The following is a 9838-nucleotide window of genomic DNA, read 5'->3' on the forward strand; positions in this document are numbered from 1 at the left end:
TTGTTTATGCAATACAATCACTTACACTGGCTTCCTCCTTTATTTTATGCTATTTGAATTTATTTTTATATGCTTAAGGAGTCAATTTAAAACATTTATATCAACATTAGATTTGTCATAATTCAGACAACCAGCATCATTTATCTATGAGAAGGTTTGCATTGCTTTATCGGATAGTACAGAAGTTAGAAACCTCACCTACCACCCTGATTAACCTGGTGTTGAGTATGCAATCTTTCAAATGGCCAAATAAAACTATCAGTCATCTCCATGTTTATATTATCGGAAATAATTTGGTACTGATCTTGGTATCAAAGGATCAACCTGCATTTCCTTTTCATGCTGACACTGCTTTCCTTTTTATTTGGCTTGCTTTCACTCTATTTCTACATCCAGCTGATTCATTCACCAGGCACTAGATGTTCTGCTAATCTCTGGGTTTTTAGAACAGGGATGGCTAGGATTACCTTTTTTTCTGCATATTGTACAACTGCAGCACTTCACGGGCTGCCTCCTAATTTACTTAGCTACATTGCAGCTACACACAAAGTTAAGATCATGTTCTCCTTCTACACACTAGCATGCAATTCCCTTTTTTACTGCTTAGTCAGCTCTGACAATAAAATGTTACCAAAGTCTTTAGGGCTCATTTCTGCCTATTTCTTAAATGAATGCTAACTAAAAAAAACTGATGTACACTCTGTATCTCATTGTAGTTACCTTATAGCCGAAAGAGTACATGCAACTTTGGGTCCAAGCCTGCATTACAGCCTAAATAAGACCAATTCAGTATCTGCACTACTGCTCACCAGTATAATGCCAATAAATACTGACAGTCAGATAAGTCTGAATCCAACCACTGCAAATAAATATAAAGGAAGAAGGATGGAAATAAGCAAATGTGGGCTTGAATCCCACCACAGTAAGCCAATCTGAAAGTAGGGATGCTAGGTAAAGGCTATTGTGCTTCGAAACACACCACTTCCCATCACTAAATTAAAAATTTTAAATCTAAAAATCTTAAATCTAATGGCCACAAGGAGTTTGTTCTCGTTAGTCAGGTCACTGGGACTAAACAGCTGCATATAAGTATTAATTATTGTGCAATTAACTAAACGTAGCTTGGTCTCAGGAGAATGAAGGATATATGCACTGCTGCTCAGATATGGACCTTCATCATACACTAGAAGAATAGGCTTTACACTGAATATTTCATCAAGCAGAGTTGTTTACCTAGACCCCTTTCTCGCCATTCTATCCTTCCAGTGCACTTTTGCTCACAGAAACTGTACTTTAAATTGACTTACCTTCACCCCCCCCCCCACACACACACACACACACACACACACATCTTCAGGGAAGGCTGGAAATATTCTCCAATACTACAGCTAAGTGAAGCTTGGTCTTTGACATTTCTAACTGCCCTATGTCTTTTAATTCTCACCACATCACTTTGTGCATCAACCCTTCCTGCAGATTTTTCTGGTAGTTGCAAGTAAGCATATGTTTCCTTTCAGCATCTCTGCACTATCATTTATAAAGAAACTGTGTTAGTCACAGAAGAGAATTATGTTACACATTTCGAATAATATCCTGTTCTCTCATATCCTTCATTTGTAAATGGTGGGAACATATTTGTCAACCAGACTTTTACTTACATATTATGTTAAAGCCTCCGTAAAGCTACATACACTTACTAATTTTATGCACTGCACTAGCTCAGGTGAATAGATTCTGTATAGGGTGGTGCCATCAGTGACCATTCTTAACCTATGTATTTAATATTCTTTAATATTCTTGTATTAATTGTTAATCCATAATTCCTTGCATCCTGTGCTCCTACTTATCTATAGTCTTTCTTTAAAAATACATTTAATCATTTAATGCTTTGCTGTAAGGGTCTTGATAACTAACACAGCTAGAACTGTGTGCATCTGATGAGCTCAGGACTCTTGGATGTTTTCTTACTCCTTCAGTGCCTAGTTTCTATTCTCTTTACGTTTAAGTTATATAAAATGGTGATCATTGGTATTAGTAGCTCTTTCTTGATTTTTTTCCAGAACTGTGCTATGAAATCCTTGCTTAGGGAACAACAATTTATTTAGTTGTACCTACCATGAACTATATTATTAAGTGATTATTTGTACCCAGACTGATATCACTTCAAAATGAGATTAGTTCATATTCAGTACTATGTGTAGTTTTATTATAGCTTGCCATGACCAAAATTGTGGAGTTATAACAAAATGCAATACAATACAGTCCAGAACAATATGTGGCAAATTTGTCCATTGAACCCCAGTGTTTGAAAATGATGAAGTAAATATAGCTCTGATGTTTTAAGAGCATACTTTCTTAGGTTAATAAGTTCATAGGTAATTATTAGGCTATCTGCCTGAGGGCATCTATAAGCCTAGCCAGAATGTGTTGGCTTTCGCCACCCCCTTAGATTAGTTCCCTGTGCCTCTGTCCACCAGAGCCATTAGTTCCCTGTGCCTCTGTCCAGCAGAGCCACTGCAGTGATCCTCGGGGTAAATGTTCTGTTTCCCATCCACTCGTCAAGGTTTCTCTTGAAGAGTGTTAGTGAGGGGCTTTGCCTAATGTAGATTGGAATCCTGTTCCAAAGCATGGGGAGTCTCTGGGACAGGAATCTATCCCTCTAGTATGTCCTATTTATCATTGTGGTGAGGTTTAGATCCCTAGAGCGTGTGGCTCTTGGGGATTTGTTTTTTTTTTAGATTGAGCATGTCCATCAATTCTGGGTTGGACATGGCCTTGTATGTCAGGCAGAGATCACCTCTGAGTAACCAGTATGCAACCGAATACAGCTGGAGTTTCTTCAGTTGGACTACATAGGGCATCTGTTTGAGGCCAGTAATCCTCTTGGTAAGGTACTTCTGTGGTCTTTCCAGCTGTTGCAGGTGTCTTGTAAGGTACATCTCAAATGGGGTGTTGTACTTCATGATAGGTCTGATGAATGATGAGTAGAGGGGCACAATAACCTCTTTTGTTCTAGATGCAAACCCTTTTGTGATTAGGTGGGTCACATAGAAGGATTTTCTAACCACCTTGGCAATATGATTATCAAAGGAGAGATTACTATCTACTTGGGTCCCCAGATCCCTTATTACATTTTCTGTATTTAGGCGACTACCACGTATGTGGTAGTTCATGGGAACTTTGTTTTTTCCAAAGGAGATGACTATGCACTTTTTGGCATTTAGCTTGAGGCCATGATTTTGACACCAGGTATCCATCTCAGTGAGACCCTTCTGGAGGATGTCTGTATCAGCCGGAGAGCCCCCATTTTGCAGTCGTCTCTGAACTTGGTCAGCCATAGTCCTCCTGTGCTTGCCTGTACCTCTGAGAAGTATATATCAAAAAGGAGGGGTCCCAGGACTGAGCCCTGGGGGAACACCACTTGTAACAAGTTTAGAGTCAGACCTAGAGCCTGCAACTCTCACCATGTGGGTTCTATCCATGAGCCAATTGGCAACCCATCTTGTGACATAGGGGTTTATTTTCAGGCTGGTGGGCTTGTCTATAATACCAGAATGGGGAAGGGTGTTGACAGCCTTTGCGAGGTCTAAGTAGGCTGTCTGGACCTCCTTTCCCATATCTAAAGCCTTAGTAACTGTCTCAAAGAAGTCCAACAGGTTTAGGAGGCATGATCTGCCCTTAACAAAGCCAAACTGGGTAGGGTCCAATGGTTGGTGGTTCCCAATGTCTCTGTTAATGGGTTCCATGATAATGCGCTCCATAGCCTTGCAGACCAGGCTAGCCAGGCTTATAGGGCGATATTTCCTAGGGTCCATTGTGGCTCCACCTTTGTAGAGCGGGATAACTGTTGCTGTGCACCACTCAATGGGTACATAGCCTGTAGACAGGCTGAGATTGAACAGTGTGTTTAGGTGAGGGGTTAGTTCATTTTGGAGCTCATGTAAGACATAGCCTGGGACACCATCTGGTCCCATTGAAGCTGTGTTTTTGGCTTTGGAGAGGGCTGTTTTAACCTGTGTGTCAGTGATTGCTGGGGCTCTACATTCTTCTGGTATGGTTATGGGCCCTTTAGGGGGTGAAAGGGGGCTAAAGTTTGCACTAAACCTGTCTGCCAAAATATTGGCAATATCAGTCGGTTCACTGTATTTTGTAACATTCTGCACTAACTAAGAGCAGATCTGAAAGTTTCCACTTAGGTTCTTGACATAGCTAAATAATGCCTTGTGGTTATCTTTGGAGTTCTTGGCAATTTTTCTTTTGAAACTAGTCTTGGATGATTTTATGAGGGATCGTAGTTTCTTGCTGATACTGATCAGGGATGTCTTTCCTTCCTGGGATTTTACTCTTACACTGGATCTTGCAATGACTACTTAAGATTCTATACTGAATACATAAAAATGTGATCAGACAATTGTGAGGAATTGTCCAAAATTAGTGTTTTATTTTAATTTATTTATTTATTTTACATTTGTTAACCAGGAAAGTCCGACTGGACACATATCCATTTTCAGAGGAGGCCTGGGGAGAAAAGCTCTTGTAGCTAGGGATTTTTTTTTTTTTTTTTTTATCATCTCTCTCTCCTAAATTATGAGTACTCTCAAAGTTTCATAGCAAAAATAGCTCGAGTCAACAAGCTTTACAGAGAAAGAAAGTTAGGGACATTTAGTAGAGAATTTGAACAAGGTATTGGCATAGATTAGCCTGGAGATTAGCAAGAACATAGCCAATTGTTTGAGAAGTGGGTTCTCAGGAGTTTCTTAAATTGAAAAGTGGAGGTAGTGGAGGTTATTTGATTGGGTAGAGAGTTGCAGGTTTTGGCAATAGTGCAGGCAAAGAGAGATTTGCTAGCCTCATTTTTGTGTCTCATAATGCTTATTAGGTTCTGGGAGCCAGATCATAAGGGTCTAGTAGGGATGTGGAGGTTAATTAAATATTGTAGAGCAGGGTTTTTTTCAGGAAGGTAGAAGAGATTATGTGCTGTTGTGAGTTGATTGAATAGAAGTAGTTGAGAGGTAGCTTGAGCCAGTTAAGTTGGTTAAGGGCAAAACAGTGGTGGGATTTGTAAGAGATTTCAGTAGCGAACTTGGCTATTTTGTTATAACAAAATTCCATTTTGTGCAGATTACTTTGGTGGAGATTGGTTAGGATGGAAGAGGCATAGAGAAGGATGGATTCTTGCAATAGTAGCTTTGGTTTGTTTTGTGATAAACTGTTCCTATAGAGAAGTTCTAGTTTTTTATTCACTTTCTTAATGGTTTGTGCTATATGGATGTCAAATTTGAGGTTATTGTCTATTTCTACACCTAACAGTTTAGTGTGTGCAGTAGGAGTGATTTGAATGTTATCGTTGGAGTGGATGGTGAAACTGTTGTTGAAGGGGGGAGCATGACCTGGACCGAAAATAATTAGTTTCATTTTTTGGGGGTTAAGAATAAGTTTGCTATTTGGAACCATGTTTCAGCTAGAGTAAAAGTGTGCTGGGTGAGGGTTTGTAGTTCATTTAAGGTGGAGGCAGCACTTATAAGGCTGGTGTCATCTGCATATTGTACTACTCATGCTGTGAGTGAGGAGGAATTGATATGGTTGGTGAATAGTGAGAACAGTAATGGGCCAAGGATGGATCCTTGAGGGACACCTATGGATACTGGTAGCAGGGGGGGCAGCTGGTCATGCCATAGGACAGCCTGTTGCCATCCAGATAAGTAGCTAGTAAACCATGATATAGTGGAGGGGGTGAGGTTCAGGGTAGATAGAGTTTGGAGAAGAATATTATGGTCAACCATGTCAAAGGCTTTAGATAACTCTAAGAAAATGCAAGATACAAAGAGTCCCTTGTTTCTGTTGTGGTTAACTATATCTGTAAATGACAGTAGTGCTGTGGTGGTGCTGTGGGATGGTCTAAAGCCATGATGAGTTTTGGAGATTAGGCTGTTTTGTAAGAGGTACTAAAGTAGTTGGTAATGGACAACTCATTCCAATATCTTGGATACAGGTGAGAGTATTGTGATTGGGCGGTAGTTGGTGAGTTCTAAGGAGTTCCCCCCCTTGTATACTGGAATAATATGTGATGTTTTCACAAGGTGGGGACATTAACCTCCTTGACTGACCTGTTTATAAAGATGGACATGGGATAGGCTATGGTGTCTGCTGCTATCTGGAGAAATTCAGATAGTAGGGTGTCAGGTGCTAGTGTTGTTGGTTTGAGTTTCTTAAGAAGCTTGGAGATTGCTTTAGTGGATACAGGGTTTAGGGGAAAGTAGTTGTTATTATTTTGAGTGATGGGGTGTGTTTTGCTAGAATCTGGTATAGGGCTATTAGTGGTATTGAGGTTATTGGTAAGGGTTTGAACTGTCTCGGTAAAGAACTTGTTAAATTGTGTGGGAATATTATCATGGTTGTTTGGTAGTACATGGGTTGGGTTAGTGGCTTTACCTGGGTGGATTATACGATTTATTGTAGCCCAGAATTTCTTTGGGTTTTTGGCATATCTTTCTTGCAAGTTTTGTAGTAGTTAAGTTTGTCTAGTTTGATTTGTTTTTTGGCTTTGTTGCAAAGTTTTTGGTAGGTTTGTCTCAGATTACTGGTTTTGTTCTTTTGATATTGACTCCAGGACTGATCTCTCTCTTTCATTATAGTCTTGATGTCTTTAGTTAGCCATGGAGCATAGTTAGATTTCAGTCTTATAGTTCGTGGGTGGGCATGACAGTTTAGAATTTGTAGGAAAGTGGAGTTAAAGTACTGTATGGCCTCATCTAGAGATAGTAGTTTTAGGGGTGTCCAGTTACAGTTTTGCAGTGAATTGATGAAGTCAGTTGTGTTAAACATCTTTTTATTACGTATGACTCTGAGGTTGGGTTGGCTTTTGTAATGGGGTCTGCTGCGAATTAGGTAGGTTGGTTGATGATCACTTAGACTATCAGGTAGACAGCCAGAGTGCCATGCTAGAGTGGGGTCAGATAACAGAATCCAGTCTAAGATGGATTCACGTTTTGAGGTTTTATCTGTTCTGGTTGGGGTAGATATAATTTGGGTAAATCTATGGAGGTTAATGTGGTTAGCTGGAATGTGGTTAGAGCAGTTCAGCCAGTCAATATTAAAGTCACCTAGTAGTATGGTTTCTTGTGGCAAGGAGTTTTGAGATCCAGTTTAGTAGGCTTTCCATTATAGTAGTGTTATTCCAAGGTGGAATGTAGCCACCTGCAATAATTATATGTTTGTTTGAGTTTAGTTTGAGTTTGGTAAGGATTAGTTCAACATGTTTTGATTTCTTGGGTGTTATAATCAATTTGTTCAATGCTAAGATGATCTTGGAACAATATCGCTACCCCTCCTCCCTTTTTTCTACTCTATCTCTCCGTATGATATTATAGCCAGGGGCTGTAATCTCATTATTATGGTGTTCTGGTTTAAGCCATGTTTCAGTTAGCACAGCAATTTCTGGTTTATATACAGCTAGCAGGGCATGAAGGTCCTGAATTTTGTTGAGTATACTTCTTGCATTAATGTTTAGGAAGAGGAGAGAGGAGGTAGGTCTATAGTATAGTATAGGGGATGTAGCTGATTGGAGTCTATGTTGGGTGGTGTGGTGGGTCCTAGATTGGGGTGAATGTCACCGCAGCAAATGAGTTTGTGGAGCAGGTGAAGATACAATTTCGTTAGCTTGTGTAGTAATTTAGATTGTCTTAGTGAGGAGTGAGGGTTAGTTCTGACTGACAGTTTTATGCAGAGGCAAGTTCCCTGCTCCCCAATGTGGGGGCCAGTACCCTCCCGCACTATATGATACAATTATCCTCAAGAGTGCCATAATTTGAAAAATAGGCAAGTATTGCCCTCCCCTCACCTCACCCCCAAAAGTATTTTTTTTCTTTCTACTTTCTTTGGTGGTCAGTGAAAAGCACAATTTTTGAACTGCAGTTCTTGCATTAATATGATTTATACACTTCCATTCCAGTGTTGAAGAATTATCACCTAGTTAGACTAAAAATAAATGAGACTTCCAAATGTGCATTGAAGTGAAAACAAATATCGCATGAACTGATTTTATGCTGACTCTAATTCTGAGAGAGAGGAAACACAAAGTGTTGCAATTTACCAGGGCAATGTGTAAAGGGCAACGTAACAAGATCTCATTAAAGAACAATTTTTTTTGGATCTTACAGATTCCATGGCATTATAAAGGGGAGACAATGTTTTGAGAAATATAATCTTGTGGCTTCATTGGTGTGATATTGTGCCTTCATATTAAAACTACACAGAAGATAAAATAGTCAAAATAATCTTTTGCAAAGCTAAAACCACAGGCAGGACTCATTTTTTTCAACATGATTAAGTGTGAAAAAGATTACGGAAGGACTGCGACAATGACAAAAGCAGTTCTGTTTGTCTAAATGGAACAGTAATGGGAATTTTAGACATGAGAAAACAGTTTTGTTTTAAAAATGCAGTGAAGGTGTTATATCTGCGTATACTGACATATGTTGATGCAGCGTATTCCCACCAATTCCCATTGCCCAACTCTCTGGTCAGTTCTTCGCATCACCTAATGATTTATACTAGAGTCCATTTTAAGTTAAATTTAATATAACCTAAATATAATATAAGCATTTTGCAGTGCATTTATAATATACAACATAACAAAGAAATTATAAACATGAAAGCAATCTGTCAATATTTAAAGAGTGTTATTCTTACCTTGAAATTAATTGAACAAGTGAAAAAATAGATTACAATGAATCCGACGAATCTTCTAACCTGATGTTCAACCCAAATTTTTAGTTTTGACATATATCCTGAAAGCTCTGTAAATGATAAATCCTGTTAATATCAGTAACTGTGAGCACTGTACTATACTGCACTGTCACTTTCAGACGTCTAAGTCACATTGCATGTCTATTTATACCCAACAGAGGAGAAAGGAAGTTCATGTTTTGCGGTTTTTAAGTGATAAAAAAGTCAAAGCATTGAACACTACAAAATGCTTCTTCCACTTCTGTTAATCAAGAAAAAAAACTTTACAAGAGAATAACACTAATCATAACATATGCTGTCAAGAAGTTCAGTTTTCTGGCGTAGCAAACAGTGGAACTTCCTTCTTAAAATGCATTTGCTCTAGTAACATAACCTAGTAGTGTGCAACTAAACTCATCACGCCTGTTTGCATCATTTTTACCTTCATACCTTAATTTTTCCAGTTATCAATCCATTTTGCAACATTTACAACTGCTATATCAACATATTACAAATCCCAAGATTATAAGAGGGGGAGAAAAATCAGAAGTCCTCTAGTAGATGCCATGGCTAGATACTGTAATATTTATTTTCTAAAAGTATTTGTATTACCACAACTGTTATCTAAAATAATATATAGCACATCTGACAATCTAGAGAAATAGTTATAGTGAATTTTGAATTGGTTAAGTATGACTGCAAAATTACATGACAAGCACTTTCAGACTGAAATGGAAGGGAAACATTTAGGACATTAGAATTTGCAGTCACACTCTTTCTAAAAGTTATTTAGCAATGAAATTCACAGTGGTAAGTTTTTTAGGATGTAGCTGTATCCCATCTTTGCCTGTATTTTCCTGTTACATGTTGTTTTATATGAAAAAACCCAGGAGAAACATTAAACCTTAGCTAATACTGATATTCTGTGTGTGTGTGTGTGTGTGTGTGTGTGTGTGTGTGTGTGTGTGTGTGTGTGTGTGTGTGTGTGTGTGTGTGTGTGTGTGTGTGTGTGCGTGTGTGCGTGTGTGCGTGTGTGTGTGTGTGTCTGAATGTATCTGTGTGTGTGTTGTTTTGTTTGTTAATAGGTATGCCGTGGTCTGTCAGTAAAAAG

At 38.8% G+C, this 9838-nt stretch overlaps 1 protein-coding gene across 2 annotated transcripts in view; it reads right to left on the reverse strand.

Annotated features, from left to right (window-relative positions):
- Positions 1-8849, reverse strand: part of TASL (TLR adaptor interacting with endolysosomal SLC15A4) — a 231134-nt gene extending 222285 nt beyond the window's left edge. For both annotated transcript variants that reach the window (XM_044072381.1, XM_044072380.1), the window contains exon 1: positions 8692-8849. The gene's annotated coding sequence lies outside the window, so the exon portion shown is untranslated. The remainder of the gene's footprint in view (positions 1-8691) is intronic.
- Between the last annotated feature and the right edge of the window lie 989 nt (positions 8850-9838).

This window comes from Protopterus annectens, chromosome 5.part0 (assembly GCF_019279795.1).
Source record: "Protopterus annectens isolate FY-2018-M chromosome 5.part0, PAN1.0, whole genome shotgun sequence".
NCBI lineage: Eukaryota > Metazoa > Chordata > Ceratodontiformes > Protopteridae > Protopterus > Protopterus annectens.